Below are 15594 nucleotides of genomic sequence, written 5' to 3' on the forward strand. Positions count from 1 at the left end.
GACAAAATACCAAGGAGCGACCAGAATAAATGAAAGACTGCATACTGGAGAATATGACCAAAAAAAAGACAAAGCATCAGTAACAATGCCTATTGTTCCAAGTAATTGAATTTGTACTCTGAGATGATGTGGGATCCTGAGGGTCTAGGAGGATAAAGAACTATGATTTTTCAGTACATTTGCAGACAGAGAAAGGTGTTTAACTAACTGTAAACAAGGGCAAATCTCACTTAATTTTTAACATCTGTTATCTGCAACAATCAGGTATAACAGCACATGATGCCTTTACTATCACTGAAAAGAAACCTACACACAGAATCTCTTCAAACTGAGTATATCCAAAAACTGCCTTGCAGAACAATCCTGAAACTGTATTTATTATAGAGCTGACTATTCAGTGAAACCTAAGGAAGCTGATATGCAACTGATCAAATTATTGATCAAAATGTCAGGGAAACTACAGAGAAACTGACAGCTAAAAAAGAGAAGATAATTTGGGGGATGTTGTTTATTTTTACAAAATTGAGACTGGACTCCTAATTTCATGTCATTTGCTTGCAGAGTAATTGACTTTCTGTGGTGGATTGACCCTGGCTGGATACCAGGTGGCCACCAAAGCTCTATCACTTCCCCTCCTCAACTGGACAGAGGAGAGAAAATATAATGAAAGGCTTGTGGGTCAAGATAAGAACAGGGAGAGATCATTCACTAAGTACCATCACGAACAAAGCAAAATCAACTTGGCAAAATTAGTTTAATTTATTGTCAATCAAATCAGAGTAGGATAATGAGAAAATAAAAACTAAATCTTAAAACACCTTCCCCCACACCTCCCTTCTTCCTGGGCTTAATTTTACTCACAAATTCTCCCCTTGCCCCTCTGGGTGGCACAGAGGGACAGAGAATGGAAGTTTTGGTCAGTTCGTCACATGTTTTTTCTGCTGCTACTTCCTCCTTAGGGGGACGACTCCTCACACTCTTCCCCTGCTCCAGTGTAGGGTCCCTCCCACAGGAGACAGTCCTCCACGAACTTCAACGTGAGTCCATCCCATTGGCTGCAGTTCTTCACGAGCTGCTCCAGTGTGGGTTCCTTCCACAGGGTGCAGTCCTTCAGGAACAGACTGCTTCAGCATGGGTCCCCCACGGGGTTACAAACGTTGTTACCAAACCTGCTCCAGCACAGGTTCCTCTCTCCATGGGTCCACAGGTCTTGCCAGGAGCCTGCTCCTGTGCGGGCTTCCCACAGGGTCACAGACTCATGCTGGTGCATCCACTTGCTCCAGTGTGGGGTCCTCCATGGGCTGCAGGTGGATATCTGCTCCACCATTAACCTCCATGTGCTGCAGGGGGAAAACGTGCCTCACCAGGGTCTTCACCACGGGCTGCAGGGGAATCTCTGCTCCAGCACCTGGAGCACCTCCTCCCCCTCCTTCTTCACTGACCTTGGTGTCTGTATAGTTGTTTCTCTCACATATTCTCACTCCTGTCTCCAGCTACAGTCACTGTCGTGCAACAACTTTCCCCCCTTCTTAAATATGTTTTTACAGAGGCACTACCACCATCGCTGATTGTTCAGCCTTGGCAAGTGGTGGGTCTGTCTTGGAGCTGGTTGACATTGGCTCTATTGGACATAGGGGAAGCTTCTAGCAGCTTCTCACAGAAGTTACCCCTGTAGTCCCCCTACTACCAAAATCTTGCCAATTTCCACTTTAACTTAAAACTCAGACCTGAATTACAAAGAAATGCCATTTTGAGGAATTTTTCTAAGAGGATTCTTGTAAGACAAAATTACCATAATCAAGAAAATAGGATTTTATGCACAAGTAGTATCTGGACAGTCTTGATGTCCATTTAAGACCCATGAGAGTAGGAAGGTCTAGGTTTCTTACATTTCCCACATATGAAAACTATTACAGAAAATTAAACTGTCCCTGGTTTCAATATGGCAACATTTATACTAATATAATTAAGAAAGCCCAAAGACCTGGCTGCGATCCCTCTCTGAAACTTAAAAAAACGTAACTTGTAGGGATGCAGCATAAACTGAACAATATAAGATATGGAAATAGTTTTTTATCAACAAGGATTGAAGGCACAATCCATTCACAGGTTTGCAGGGTTCCTAAAGACTGGTAAAATTGTTACAGTTGTAACTAAGTTTTGTAAACTATATCCAAGATTCTTACCTTATCTTGAGGCTTTGCAGGTTGTATACAGAAAGAGAACTGAAAGTTAGTCCTCAGTTAGTCCTTATCTTATCTTGCAAGGATAGGATGTGCTGAGAATGCACATCTAAGAAATCCAAGAATTTTACATGATTTCACAATGAACATAGGAATAGTGCGCATGTGCAGTGACAAAAGGTGAAAAGTACACGAGTGAAGAAGACTCCTTACTTCATCCTGAAGACCCCCTGAACGACCACCAGAGGACACTGCGCATGCTTAGAGTAGTTCCAAGGTATTGCAACTGATATTGTGAAATAGTTGTGAAATCTGATGAATATGCAATACAAACGTTGTAACCCTAATGAATATGTATGTAACCAAATTGTATAAATGTAGTGGAGTTTGAATCAGTGGCTGAAGCCAGCTTTGGGTACGAACCCCTGGTTTCCCAGCGCTGAAATAAAAGCACCGCATATAACTACGTCCATGGTTATGTGTCTCGTTTGCTAACATTTTGGCGACCCAGGTGGGACCTCGTGGGCACTGCTGAGGCGGATCGTGTCTTGATCCTGCTCCGGCTAGCACCGAGGTATTCTTAGGGAGCGCATCAGACGCGACCGACCCTCCGCTGCTCTCGACGGACCTCTGATTGGTAAGAAGGTGCTTTTATTATTATTTGGGTACCCAACATCTGGTTCCTGAATCCTGGTAGCCTGCTGGTCAGACGCGGCGAAAGCCACGCTCGGTTGGGCAGGGAGCTCCCGATCACTAAAACTTATAGGCGCCGTCCGTCAGAGAGAGGGAAACCTCTGCAGGTTCAGCATTTGGTCTAGTTCCTGAATCCTGGTTACTGAATTTATTCCAGTCTGGTTCCTGAATCCTGATTTCTGAATTTGTTCTGGTCTGGTTCCTGTATTGGTTCCTGTATTTGGTCTGGTTCTCGTATTTGTTTCTGTACTTGTTCTGGTCTGGTTCGGTTCCCGTATTTTTGTTTGTTTGTTGATATGTCCAATTCAAACGTATCGCCGTTAAATTGCTTACTGAAACATTAGAAGGAGGCTGGGTTTGGACAGTTTATGCATAAAAAGAAGTGTAATTGTGATCTGTTTGCATATTTGAACTCGATATTCGGTTTGCGTGTCTGAGCTCAGTATTTTAGTTTGTATGTTTATATTTGGTACCAAAAGAATTTGTTTGGGGAAATAATTACAAAATAAGAACCGGTTTCGTTACTAAAGTACCACCTTGCTCCCCCTTCAGATGCATCTGTACACATGAAAGTAAATTGAGTCAGCTGTATTGCAGTTAGTGTTGTTCTGTGGATAGACTGATTTGGATCTAAAATTAATGTCAGGGATTGATGCTTAATGTGCTGTTTATTGACATCTGTAAGAAGTTACAAAAGGTAGGAGCTGAGGGATGTAACTATTGTTCAGCTAATTGGAATTACATATAAAGTTTATAATCGCAGGAATTAAATGAAGAGAGAAAAAGGGCAAAAGGAGCCCAAACCTATGCCCGGCAGCTTCTCCTTGATAAGCTGTGGGGAAAAAAAAAAAAAAGGTGAAAAGCTGACTGTCTGTTAAAGCGGTGAAAAAAGGTGGGGGGAGCGGCGGCTGCTGGAGCTGCAGCTCCTCTCCTCTGGGCTCTCCCCGCCCGCGGGGGATGAAGCGGGGGGGGATCATCAAACGTAACAACATCCCTGCGGCAGGCAGTAGGTGTGGGGGGGAACCAGTCTATGTAAAAGTTCCGTTTTCGCCAGGGGATTTAGTAATCTGGAAGCAATCGGCTGGTCCTTATGGGGAAAATCCAGATAAGGTTGCAATAATTAAGATGATAATTAAAATGCAGAATCCTGATTGGGATGATTTACAAGTGATTTTGGATACATTAATGGACTCTAAAGAAAAAGATATGGTTATACAGGTTGCGAGGGATAAAGTGAGAGAAGATATTTGGAATGGGAAAGTAGAGGGTAACGTTGATGAGAACTTTCCAAAAGAAGATCCCCGATGGAATTATAATACAGGAGGCGGGTTATGCCGTCTCTGGAGGTATCAGGATTGGTTATTGATTGGCGTTCAAACTGCTATGCTGAAGCAAATGAATTGGTCAAAACTGTATAATGTGAGGCAGGAAAAGAATGAGTCTCCCTCGGCCTTTTTAGAAAGATTAAAAAAGCTGCCAAAACGGGGATATAAAATTTTTAGTAGACACAGGGGCTACTTACTCTGTATTAAACTCTTTACAGGGGGCGGTAGGTCACAGAGGTACAACAATTGTTGGTGCCACAGGGAAGGAGAAAGTACGGCCATTCCTACAACCTTTGGATTTGTGCTTTGGAGAAAAGGAACTAACCCACGAGTTCTTATATGTTCCAGATTGTCCAGTTTGTCTTTTAGGACGAGATATGTTGACTAAATTAGATGCCATAATAACATTTGAGGATGGAGATTTCGTAATGAAAATTCCGGAGTCAAAGGTAGGACAAATTTTACTATTAAAGGAAAATCCAATTATAAAGATACCACAGGCAGTAGAAGATGCAGTGATTCCCACAGTATGGGAAACTGACATACCCGGGAGGTCAAAAGCAGCTAAACCTGTGAAAGTGGAGCTGAAAGAAGGTGCTAAACCAGTACAATTGGGGCAGTACCCGTTGAAATTAGAAGCTAGATTAGGAGTAGTATCTTTGATTGAGAAATTCTTGAAATATGGAGTTCAGAAGAATGTGAATCAGAATACAATACTTCAATCTTTCCGGTAAAGAAACCTGATGGTAGCTATCGACTAGTCCAGGACTTACGGGCAATAAACCAAATCACTAAGGATATACATCTGGTAGTTGCAAATCCATATACCTTGTTAACATCTGTGAAAGAGGAATATAAATGACCAGGAAAGTAAAAAGCTATTTGCTTTCGTATGGGAAAATCCACACAGTGGAAGAAAGGCCCAATTAACCTGGATGCACCTTCCACAAGGATTTAAGAATAGTCCGACTATCTCTGGAAATCAACTAGCCAAAGAACTCGAAGAGTGGACTACCAGAGGCCATATCGGAACTCCCCGACAATGGTATTTGTTGCTGCAATATGTGGATGATATTCTGATTGCTGCTGAGACCCAAGAACTTTGCATCCAGGTAACAATTGAAATATTGAATCAATTAGGAATGAATGGATATAAAGTGTCAAAAAATAAAGCTCAGATTGCATCCACGACTGTGGTCTATCTAGGATGCGAGCTTTCTCAAGGACAACGAAGACTAGGTATACACCGTGTGCATGCTATCTGTGCTATCTCAGAACCGCGTAACTTACATGAATTAAGATCTTTTCTAGGAATGACAGGATGATGCAGGCTCTGGATCATGGACTATGGGCTTATTACCAAACCTTTATATGAGGCACAGAAGAATAAGACCTTAGTGTGGGGAAAGCCGCAACAAGAAGCTTTCCAAAAATTGAAACAAGCTTTATTAAAAGCACCTGCTTTGGGCCTACCTGACTTAAGTAGAGACTTTCAGTTATTCGTACATGAATGACAGAGACTTGCCTTAGGAGTATTAACCCAATGACTGGGATCCTGGAAAAGGCCCGTAGGTTATTTCTCTAAACAACTTGATCCGGTAAGCGCTGGATGGCCGGCGTGCTTGCGGGCGGTGGCTGCTACTGTGATATTAATCCAGGAAGTTCGGAAACTGACCACAGGGAAAAAGACTGAAGTATTTGTATCCCACATGGTGACTACGGTATTGGAACAAAAGGGGGGCCATTGGCTTTCCCCAAGCAGAATGATGAAATATCAAGCGATCCTGACAGAGCAAGATGATGTTATTTTAAAACAACTAAAAGAATCCAGCTGTGTTTTTAAATGCAGAAACTGAAGAAGAGGATTTGGAACATGATTGTGTGGAGGACATCGAATACACCCATAAAAGTCGTACCAGTCTGAAGGATACTCCATTGGAAGAGATGGATTGGGAACTTTTTACTGATGGCAGTAGTTTTGTGGAAAGTGGAGTGCGGTACGCAGGATATGCGATTACTGCTGTCAAAACAGTAATCGAAGCCAAATCCCTACCACCAAACACATCAGCACAGAAAGCTGAGCTGATTGCCCTAACTAGGGCATTAGAGTTCAGTGAGGACAAAAGGGTCAATATTTGGACTGATTCAAAATATGTGTTCGGTGTTGTTCATGTGCATGGAGCCCTCTGGAAAGAGCGTGGACTACTTTCCTCTCAGGGAACAAACATCAAATACCAGAAGGAAATATTAAACTGGATTAATGCCGTTCAAAAGCCATCGCGAGTTGCCATTATGCACTGTAAAGCTCATCAGAGTGGAACACTGAAAATTATTGAAGGAAATTGAATTGCCGATCAGACAGCTTGATCAGTGGCACAACAAGTTTGGACAATGGTGAGTCTTGTCCCCCAGAAGTTAAGAGCAATTGATTTATTACCTTCAGAGGCACCTAAATATTCTACAGAAGACGAGAGATTGGCAAATTTAGTAAAAGCCAGCAAGGATAATTCTGGGTGGTATGTAACCGTCCAATGAACAAGTTGTGGTGCCAATTACGACTATGAGAGGAATACTTCAGGTGAAACACCAGAAGTGTCATTGGGGTGCAGAAGCATTGGTAACAAATCTGAGAAAATGGATTATCTCAGTCCAGATGTTAACAATGGCAAAGTCTATCACAGCTAAGTGTGAAATTTGCTTGAAAAATAATCCTTTAGTAAAAAGAAAGATAGATATGGGGAAAATTAAGACAGGAGTACAACCAGGAGATTATTGGCAAATAGATTAGATGGAATTCCCCAGAACTCGAGGATTCAGATATCTATTAGTTGGGGTAGATACCTTTTCAGGATGGCCAGAAGCCTTCCCTTGTTGCAACAACCAGGCACAAGAAACTGTAAAATGGTTACTAAGGGAAATGATCTGATAGGGGACCACACTTTGTTGCTCAAGTGGTAACACAGTTTGGGAATTAAATGGGAATTACATACCCCATGCATGGAGACCCCAGTCTGGTGGACAGATGGAGAGAAAGGAAGAGAAAAAAAAAAATCAAACCTAAAAAGGCAACTTAGCAAGATTTGTCAGGAACCAAAAATTCAATAACGCTGTAGCCGCTGCGTATTGGGATTAAACCTAGGAGCGGAATGTTAGTAAGCCCATACGAAATTTTGTATGGCAAACCATATGAAGCACCTGATCCAAATCCAAGTGTGTATGTAAAGGGTAATCAGAATTTATACAATTACGTGTTTCATTTGCTAACAGTGGGACAGCAGCGGGTGAACCCCAGCCTGGCCCGCTCTGCCGCCCGAGGGAACAGTGCTGCACTGTGTGGGGACCAGCCTTGCCTGGCCATGATGCTGCCCGCAGCCAGTCCCAGCTCTGGGCAGACCTGCGGGGCCATGCTGGTCGCCACCGTGTTCCTGCAGTCTGTCTGCGTGGCTGTCACCCTCCTCTACCTCACCAATGAACTCAAACAGCTCCGGGACACGTACTCCAAGAGCAGCATCGCTTGTCTCACTAGGGAGGAAATGGGAAATTTCATCCAAAACTTGGATCTAATTGAAAGTGAAGACAGAGCAGCTGACCCCTGCTGGCAAGTAAAGTGGCACCTGGGAAAGGTAATTTAAAGGATGTCGAAAAGCTACGAGGAAAACGTATCTGCAGTCAACGCTGACTGTGCTGATGCTGTCACAGACCGATGGGCAGCAGCCGCGTGGTCCCATCAACAGGATTGTGGCATATCTGACAAAAACAAAAACGAAAACAAAAAAACAAAACAAAACAAAACAAAACAAAACAAATAATAAAAAAACCCCAAAAACAACAACAACAAAAAAAAAACAAAAACAAAAACAAAAAAAAACTGGGAATCGTCAAGAAAAGGCCACTCTTTCCTTTACAATGTGGAACAGAGAAATGGCGAGTTAGTGATACCCCAGACAGGCTTTTATTGCATCTACTCACAAATTTATTTTCGTTTCCGTGAAAACGAGAACGAGGATTCAGATTTGTTAGCACAAGTCAGGAACCCCAAACAGCTCGTCCAATATGTTTACAAACTGACTAATTACCCAGAGCCCATTTTGCTCATGAAAAGTGCAAGAACAAGCTGCTGGTCTAAAAAGACAATATAGACTTTACTCCATCTACCAAGGCGACGTGTTTCAGCTGAAAAGAGAGGACAGGATTTTCGTCTCCATCAGTAATGGTGACATAGCTGACATGGACAAAGAAGCAAGTTTTTTTTGGAGCCTTTATGATTGCTTAAAAGATTAAAACCGTGCTCCAAAGAAGCCATGATGAGGGTCAGTTGTTGAAAGAGCTGATTAAAATGGAGTGAAAATGCATTGTCTAGGAATAGAAAAGCATTTTCAAAGGGGGGAAATGTTACAGTTGTAACTAAGTTTTGTAAACTATATCCAAGATTCTTACTTTATCTTGAGGCTTTGCAGGTTGTATACAAAAAGAGAACTGAAAGTTAGTCCTCAGTTAGTCCTTACCTTATCTTGAAAGGATAGGATGTGCTGAGAATGCACATCTAAGAAATCCAAGAATTTTACATGATTTCACAATGAACATAGGAATAGCGCGCATGTGCAGTGACAAAAGGTGAAAAGTACACGGGCGAAGAAGACTCCTTACTTCATCAAGAAGACCCCCTGAACGACCACCAGAGGACACTGCGCATGCTTAGAGTAGTTCCAAGGTATTGCAACTGATATTGTGAAATAGTTGTGAAATCTGATGAATATGCAATACATACGTTGTAACCCTAATGAATATGTATGTAACCAAACTGTATACATGTAGTGGAGTTTGAATCAGTGGCCGAAGCCAGCTTTGGGTACGAACCCCTGGTTTCCCAGCGCTGAAATAAAAGCACCGCATATAACTACGTCCGTGGTTATGTGTCTCGTTTGCTAACAAAATCAACTACATTTTATAAATATGAGATATAATAAGTGCTTGTAATCCTGACAGAATAGCCACATCTCTCAGGGAACTGATCCTAAAGGCTCTTTGAGTAAGAGTTTGAAGAACTGCACTTTTAAGGCTCTCCTGTGCTATCAAGTTATCTTTATTAAACTTGGACAACCTGACTGTACATATTTCTTCTTTCCAAATCTCTCTCTGAGTCCTAGCCTTAGAACTTCATGATGCAGAGTTGTGTTGTTGTAATCATGAATGATTTGACTGAAAATGGACCTGGAAAGAGATGACACTCAAGGACCTTGTGGCAGAATGCAAACACCCCTCTCTCCCCCTCCCTCCTTCAGTATGGAAGGAGTAGGCACATCTCCCTCTCTCTCTGCTACTTGAGGCTAACAGCTGCTTTTGTTTGGCCCCAGAGCACCCTGGCCAGGGCCATTAGGAGAAGGGAGTGCCGAGGCGGCAGTGAGCCGCTGGGCACCTACGGCCAGCGTGGGGGATGTTTGGAGGCTTCAGGGGCACCCACAGCCAGTGTGGGGGTGCAGAGAAGCTTCTAGAATGCCTACAGTCAGATCTGATCAGCCAATATAAAAACGGGATTCTCGTCGAGACTCCGCCCATTGTCGCCGGTCTCTTGGAGCACGAGCAAGATGCTGCCGCTGAGAGCCTCCCTCCCTGGGATGGAGACTCCGCTTGCCTTGCCGCCACGGGTGTGAGTAAAACTTCTCGCAGAATTGCGAGTGTATTTATACTTTCTGTGCACATATGCATGTGTAACTTTCCATGCTCAATACGAGCACGTGTATAATTATTTCCTCACACAATCGCGAGTGTATTTTCCTCCCGTGCTTCCACATAAGCATGTGTAATATTCCGTGCACATTTGCACGTGTAAGTAAATTAACCCTCGCAGGATTGCGAGTGTATTATAAACTTACCCTCGCACAATCACGAGTGTACACTTTCTGTACTCACTACGAGTACGTATATCTCTTTAAAAAAATCCCACACCGTGTTTAGGCAAGTGTGTACTTCTCCGGGACTCAGGGACGGCTCCAGCATTGTTTTGGGTGAAGCCATGTGCACGCACTCTGTAGACCGCCTGTTGTATTAGTTGCTGTCCCTTAATAATTTTCCTCGACTGATATCCGAACCTGTATTTAAGTCACTTTTGGAGTGCTAAAACCCTGTTTCTCACTGGTTTAATAAAAGTTGTTTTGAACCCTGTTGTCCCTTAAACTAACCTCGGGGTGCCTCCGTGACAGACCTCTAGGAAAAAACATCTTTCTGTCACATAGGCCTGCTCCATAGGCATCTCTGTTTAGAATTTTACATGAAGAACAGATTGGAAGAATGGAAACATGATCCATCTCACTGTTCCTTCTAAAACTACACATTTTCTAGCAGTACCTGTCTGATATAATAGCTTTGAGCTCTGCAATGTAATAGCGCATCTGTTTGTTACTTTTCATTAGTATACAACAGCGGCAAGCCTTGGCACTTGCTATTTCAGGTAGTATTCCTCTCCACATGCCTGCAAGCTCAGGAGCTTTTCTTAGAAATGTTTCCAGGACATTTATGTGTATAAAGATTATGGGATTATGGATTTTGTAAAACTTAATATCACAAAATCTAACAGAATGTTTCAATTTTTTTTTTTTTTTTTAATTCAAAATGGAAGAAGTGTAACTTGCCAGGTAAAAACAAACAGGTCTTGCACTGAGGTGACAGATGGGGTGGGGGATGGACGCGGTGTTGGTGGTGGGGCTAGGCATGGTCGGCTTTTTTGCATAAGCATTAACTTTTTCCATCGGCAAAACATTTCTGATGTTCTGTTCCCATCTATTTCTAATCATGGGATACTGGCTTGTACAAGATCATTCCACATTCATTTTCTGAGTCAGCTAGTAAGGGTGTTATGGATGGGACAGACCTTGACTGACATCCAGACTGATCAATGAGAATATTCCACGCCATTAGCATCATGTTTCATATTTAATGAGTTGTGTTTTTTCTGGCTGGGGAGGCTGGTTCTGGTTCTCCTCTGTTTCAGATGAGTTCTGTTTGGGAGTTCCTTTAGTTTGGCCTTTTGCCATTCTACCACTTTTAAGTTGGCCGCTAGGCTTTTCTACCTTTTTCTCTCTTCGCCTCCCACACCAGGAGCAGTTGTTTGGGACCAGGGTGCTCTCTTCTCAGGACTGGCTGCTCGGCATGGATGGAGTTTGTGAGGAATTGCACTGATTATCTTTTATTTTATATTCTATTTCCCATTTTATATATATTAGCAGTAGTAGTATATTAGTATTATTTTGTTATTTTAGTAAACTGGTTTTATCTCAGTCCATGAATTTCTCCCTTCCCTTTTGATTCTTTCCCCTATTTGGATGGGAGGGGAGGTGAGTGAGTGGCTATCATAATTTTGATTGATAGCTGGGATTAAACTGTGGCAGTATTTTTTGGTGCACAACGTGGGGATCAAGACACTGAATTTGGCATGAGAGGGGCTAAAATTTCGAGATTTTGGTGCTTTTAATGCTGTGACTCAAGTTTGATTCTCTTGGCAGGGTGGCAGCTCAGAGGGTTGAGATCACTACAGATCTGTATGCTTTGATTGTAATCTAGCGGTGTTTATGTGGGAATAGCACAATTGTGAGGAGAATTGTAAATATGCTCAAGTGACTGCAGCTGGGGTATAGAAAAACACATAAATCACAAGTGGAATCTCTGTGTTTAGATAACAGGCCTGTGAAAAAAGTCATAAAGGCACCTTATCATACACCCTTGAGATTCCTGCAGGCAAAGATCAAAGCAGTGTGGTAAACTGTGCCTGCAAGAATCCCTATATACAGGCAAAAAAAAGCAGGCTTGTTGATTTTCACCAAGGGCTGAATTCTGCAATGCCTGCGTCTTCACTTGTGTGACCTCTGCCCAGGAGCTTAAGTGTTGTTTCGGGCATCCTCCAGTAGCAAGGTAACAAAAATAAATTTGCTCTTTGCATGGCATCTGTGGCCTCTGGTTGTTCTTGCACCTGCCTGTGCTGGCTCATACAGTGTTAAAGCAGATTGCATTTATTTTATTGGTTTAAAAATTCTGTGGCAAAAGTTGTATCAGCTACTCTCTAAAATGTGTTCTGTGGTACATTATTTGTGCTGTGCATATTTTACCAATGTTTTTACCATTTTTACCAACTCACTTCTGGACATTGGTCTACAGTGATGGTTTTGCTGTGTGGTTTAGCACTGATTTACTTCATCATACTTCAGCGACAATGAATTTGTATTCATTATTGTTGTACCTTGAGAGTCCTCTGGTAGAAATTAAAATGAAACATACCTATGTTTTATCCAATTGGATGAATCAATCTATAGAAAAGCTAACTAACAGCACCTTTCCTTTTTTTGTTAGGACAGATTACAGATGTTTTTGAGAATTTTGAACATCCTTGCGGAGTTGATCATAATCTGTTGGCATTGTCAGGTCTGCTGCATGTGTGTCAGTTCTTTCTAGGGATAGCATTATTCAAGGAGATAAGGCTAAATGGGAAGACTGAAGCTACTCCAACTCCTGCAGTAGATGTTACTTCTGTTTGAGCCTCAGTGACACACACTGGAGCTACAGCAGCTCCCAAGGCAGCTGCTGCAGCTACTCCACCCACCACATGGGGAAAGGTGGGCAAGCGTCCTGCTTTTGGCAGAGGTATCCAGTTCCTGAGAGAATTAGCTGTGCGAGAGATCATCTATTTTGGGTCAAACAACCAAGTGATGACAGACCCAGATAGAATCAATTGTACACGACCTCTGTGGCGCAGATTTATACAAAGTGCACCACCTGCGTATGCTAAGTCATTGGCATTGATGGTTTGGTCAGCTGCAGGTAGACAAAGGATTTCTCATGTGATTCAGCAGCTCCGGGACTTTGACGACAGCTTTGCTGGTTCTCTACGAGCTTGTGTCTCTGCTGTGGAGAAACTGTGTGAAAAATCTGATGACCGGTTTGAAAAGCTGTTGCAAGAAATCAAAGCACTCAGAGAAGACACGTATCATTCATGACCTGTACAAACCTATGTTTCAGCTATTAGGAGAAGGCATTTCCAATCTCAAGAGAGAGGACAGAGGCAGTCCACAAAAAGAGTTTCACTGTGGTTCTTCCTAAGTGAGCAGGGAGAAAACATTAATAGGTGGCACAGAAGACCTACCTCAGAACTTCAAGAACAAGTACGTGAGATAAAAGGAAAAACTCCTAGGAAAATGACGGCTCCAGGTTACAGAAAGGGCAGAAGAGATTCTGATGCTCTTGAAGGAACCTCTAATTCACACCCAGAGACTGTGCAACACAGAAATTAGAGGTGCCCTGCCTCTGGCCAGGAGGGGGAAAAAGACAACAGAGTTTATTGGACTGTACAAATACGATGGCCTGGTACAACACACCTCCAGGAGTATAAAGCTTTAGTGGACACTGGTGCTCAGTGCACAATAATTCCTTCAAACTATAAAGGACTGCAATCCATCAGTATTGTTGGAGTGACTGGGGGATCCCAGGAACTGACTGTTGTAGAGGCTGAAATGAGCCTAAGTGGGAAAAAACTGGCAGAAGCATCCCATTGTGACTGGTCCAGATGCTCCATGCATCCTTGGTATAGACTACCTCAGGAGAGGGTATTTTAAGGACCCAAAAGGGTATAGGTGGGCATTTGGTATAGCAGCTGTGGACAATGAGAAAACTGAACAGCTGTCTGATTTGCCTGGTCTTTCAGATGACCCTTCTGTTGCAGGACTGCTGATGGTTGACGATCAGCAGGTGCCAATTGCTACCACAATGGTGCATCGCCAACAATATCACACCAATCGAGACTCTTTGATTCCTATGCAGAAGTCAATTCGGCAACTGGAAAGCCAGAGTGTGATCAGTAAGACTTGCTCAGCTTTTAACAACCCAATTAAGCAAGTGCATAAGTCTAGTGACGTGTGGAGACTAACTGTAGACTATCGTGGCCTGAATGAAGTTACGTCACTATTGAGTGTTGCTGTGCCTGACATGCTAGAATTGCAATTTGAACTGGAGTCAAAGGCAGCTAAGTGGTATGCTACAACTGACATTGCTAATGGATTATTCTTTGATCCTTCAGCAGCAGAATGCAGGCCGCAGTTTGCTTTCACCTGGAGGGGCATCCAGTACACGTGGAATCGCTTGCCCCAGGGGTGGAAATACAGTCCTACCATCTGCCATGGATTGATCCAGACCACGCTGGAGCAAGGTAAAGCTCCAGAACACTTGCAATATATTGATGACGTCATCATATGGGGCGACACAGCAAAAGAAGTCTTCGAGAAAGGTGAGAGAATAATTCAGATTCTTTTGGATGCTGGTTTTGCCATAAAACGAAGCAAGGTCAAGGGACCTGCATGAGAGATCCAGTTTTTAGGAATAAAATGGCAAGATGGCCGTCGTCAGATCCCAATGGATGTGATCAACAAAATTGCAGCAATGTCTCAACCTACTAATAAAAAGGAGACACAGACTTTCTTGGGTGTTGTAGGTTTTTGGAGAATGCATATTCCTGACTACAGCCAGATTGTGAGCCCTCTCTATCAAGTGACTTGTAAAAAGAACCAATTTGAGTGAGGCCTGGAAAAATGACAAGCCTTTGAACAAATCAAGCATGAGATAACTCATGCGGTGGCCCTCGGACCAGTTCGGACTGGACTAGATGTTAAAAATGTGCTCTACACCATAGCCAGAGATAATGGTCCTACATGGAGCCTCTGGCAGAAAGCACCAGGAGAAACCCGAGGTCAACCCTTAGGTTTTTGGAGTCGAGGATACAAAGGATCAGAGGCCAACTATACTCCAACTAAAAAGGAGATACTAGCAGCATATGAAGGAGTCCGAGCTGCTTCAGAAGTGATCAGTACTGAAGCACAGCTTCTCCTAGCACCTCGACTGCTGGTGCTGAGCTGGATGTTCAAAGGGAAGGTTCCCTCTCCACATCATGCAACCAATGTTACATGGAGTAAATGGATTGCATTGATCACGCAACGAGCTCGAATTGGAAGTCCCAATTGCCCAGGGATCTTAGAAGTGATTACAGACTGGCCAGAAAGTAAAGACTTTGGGATGTCTCCAGATGTGGAGGAAGTAACACTGTTCACAGATGGATCCTGCCATCTTGTAGGTAAACATTGAAGGTGGAAAGCTGCTGTGTGGAGTCCCACATGACAAGTTACAGAAGCCACTGAAGGACAAGGTGAATCTAGTCAATTTGCAGAAGTGAAAGCCATCCAGCTGGCTTTGGACATATTGCTGAATGAGAAAAGTGGCCAGTACTTTATCTCTATACTGACTCATGGACGGTAGCAAATGCCTTGTGGGGGTGGCTACAGCAATGGAAGAAAAGCAACTGGCAGCGCAGAGGTAAACCCATTTGGGCTGCCACACTGTGGCAAGACATTGCTGCTCGG

The 15594-nt window shown here is 43.1% G+C and overlaps 1 pseudogene across 1 annotated transcript; it reads left to right on the top strand.

The window, feature by feature from the left end:
- The first annotated feature begins 7560 nt into the window (after window positions 1-7560).
- On the top strand, window positions 7561-8474 carry LOC308051410 (tumor necrosis factor ligand superfamily member 10-like; annotated as a pseudogene). The gene has a single exon. The product of its transcript is annotated as a tumor necrosis factor ligand superfamily member 10-like (transcript).
- The last annotated feature ends 7120 nt before the right edge of the window (window positions 8475-15594 follow it).

The sequence above is a fragment of the Nesoenas mayeri genome (assembly GCF_963082525.1).
Source record: "Nesoenas mayeri genome assembly, chromosome: W".
NCBI classification, from domain to species: Eukaryota; Metazoa; Chordata; class Aves; order Columbiformes; family Columbidae; genus Nesoenas; species Nesoenas mayeri.